The sequence below is a fragment of the Gekko japonicus genome, unplaced genomic scaffold, assembly GCF_001447785.1.
Source record: "Gekko japonicus isolate JY-2015 unplaced genomic scaffold, Gekko_japonicus_V1.1 scaffold3512, whole genome shotgun sequence".
NCBI lineage: Eukaryota > Metazoa > Chordata > Lepidosauria > Squamata > Gekkonidae > Gekko > Gekko japonicus.
In genome coordinates this window covers 45,457-47,664 of record NW_015174945.1, presented here as the reverse complement: position 1 = coordinate 47,664, position 2,208 = coordinate 45,457, and the positions used below count along the sequence as shown (strand labels likewise).

At 55.9% G+C, this 2,208-nt stretch overlaps 1 protein-coding gene across 1 annotated transcript in view; it reads right to left on the bottom strand.

Annotated features, from left to right (window-relative positions):
- ATP6V0C (ATPase, H+ transporting, lysosomal 16kDa, V0 subunit c) overlaps positions 1-2,208 on the bottom strand; it is a 28,953-nt gene that overhangs the window by 25,747 nt on the left and 998 nt on the right. The window lies entirely within an intron of this gene.

The window sequence follows — 2,208 nt, the reverse complement described above, 5'->3', positions numbered from 1 at the left end:
TCCTCCTCCTCCTCCTCCCTTCTCCATTCCCAAATTGCCAATCCCAATAGCCCGGATGAGCCAGCTGGTAGGAACCCGACGGAAAGAACCGAAGAGCTTCCGAATGGAGAAGGCAAGGAAGCTGCAGCAACGGAAGTGACAGGCGCAGCATGAGTATGTCCTGCCCCAGCTGGGCTGGAATTTTGTGTGTGTGTGTCGTCGTCCCCCCCTGCACTGCCATCCTGCCTCTCCCTCCTTTCCACCCCAGAAGGAATCACCCCAAACAGACACCAGGGGCAGGGGAGAGGGAAAGCCACGTAAATCAAGCGCTCTTCAGGGGAAGCCCAGCCCTCGAAACTAGGGCAGGCTGGAACCAGGAAGAAGCATTCCCTTGCACTAGGTGGGGAAAGAAGGAAGCACGCAGCGACCATAAAGGGATACCTTTTTAAAAGGAAGCCTATTCCATTTTGAAACTGCTGATGATCCTAGAAATAACCGAAGCACCTTTTTTGTCTTCATCTAAGGGGGGGGGGGAGAGCACCATACACAAAACCCTTGACATTTGCCTGCTAATCTCTGCGTAAGCGATTGCTTTAAAAATGGTCTCTCCGGAGAAGAAAAATGAATTGGAACCTTGTGGCAGATTAAGGACTAGGGGGAAAAAATTATTGCAGCATAAGCTCTGGTGCACTGAGGCCTTTATCTGCGAGGAGCTAAACGATACCGAGGGGTGGGGTGTGGGTTTACTGTACGATTTGACATCACTGTCGGGTGGGGACGCGGGAGGGGAAGGAAGCTAAGCCGGAGGCAGGCGAGGCTTGCTATCTCTCTCCCCCAACCTTCAGTTTACACCTTTCTGCTCCCTACTCCAATGCAAACAAGGGCAAAGAATACGGATTCCCCAGCGTTGCTCAATCAAGAGGAAGGGGGAAAGGACGAGGAAGGCGGCGCAAAGAGACGCACAATGAAAGTCAGGGGGCCAAAGACAGCCATTAAGGAGAGGCTCAAGGATTGGCCAAGGCCAGACGCTGCTATTGCATCCCTTCTCTCGCTCTTCCCCCCCCCCCCTAATGCCATGCCATTCTCTGCCAGGCAGTGTTCCCTCTAAGCCGAGTTAGTGTGAGCTAGCTCACCGTTTCTTAGCCTCCGGCTCACACATTTTTGTCTTCGCTCAGGGAGGAGGGCTCCAGAGCAAACTGACTTACGCAGCAGCCAAATGGCTCGCTCACCACTTGAATGCCGGCAGCTCACAAAGTAGAATTTTTGCTCGCAAGACTCCACAGCTTAGAGGGAACATCGGGTGTGCAAAGGAGGGAGGGGAAGGTGAGGAAGAGTTAAGTCACCGCTGCTGCATCGCCACCCATGCAGCGTGTCCCTTCTGAGGCCACCGTGGGCTCCCCAGTCTGTGGGCACGAGGCTGCAAGCCAAGCCAAGCCCCCCCTCTCCCGGCACAGGGAAAAAACCCCCAGATGTTCCCTCCAGGAAGACAACCCTCAGCCCAGCAGCCGACCAAGGCCCCTGGCACAAATGCCCCCCTTAATAAGACCCCCCCCCTCATCCACGGCATTGCACTCCCCCCAACCATGAGCACAGGGTCAGTGTTCCCTCTAAGCCGAGTTAGCGTGAGCTAGCTCACAGTTTTCCAGCCTCCAGCTCACAGATTTGTGTCTTCGCTCAGGGAGGATGGCTCCAGAGCCAACTAATGTATGAAGTTGCCAAATGGCTCGCTCACAAATTTCACGCCAGGAGCTCACAGAGTCGAATCTTTGCTCACAAGATCCCACAGCTCAGAGGGAACATTGCCCAGGGTCACAGGAACCTCACAAGCAACCCCCCCCCTCCCGCTGTCCTCGATGCCATTCCCCCCTCCTGCCAGGGCCACTACCAGTGTTCCCTCTAAGCTGAGTGAGTGTGAGCTAGCTCACAGCGCTTTAGCCTCTGGCTCACACATTTTTGTCTCAGCTCAGGAAGGAGGGCTCCAGAGCAAACTGGCTTATGCAGCAGCCAAATGGCTCGCTCAGCACTTGAATGCCAGGAGCTCACCAGGTAGAATCTTTGCTCACAAGACTCCACCGCTCAGAGGGAACACTGGCCACGACCCCCCATATATAGGGGGCAGTGCCAGGGCGCACGGGCTCGCGAAACCTTCCTGCCTTCGAAACGGAACGGAGGGGCCAGGCAGGAACCAGTCCCAGCTCCCCAGGCACGGCTCCCCGCCCCAGAGCAGCC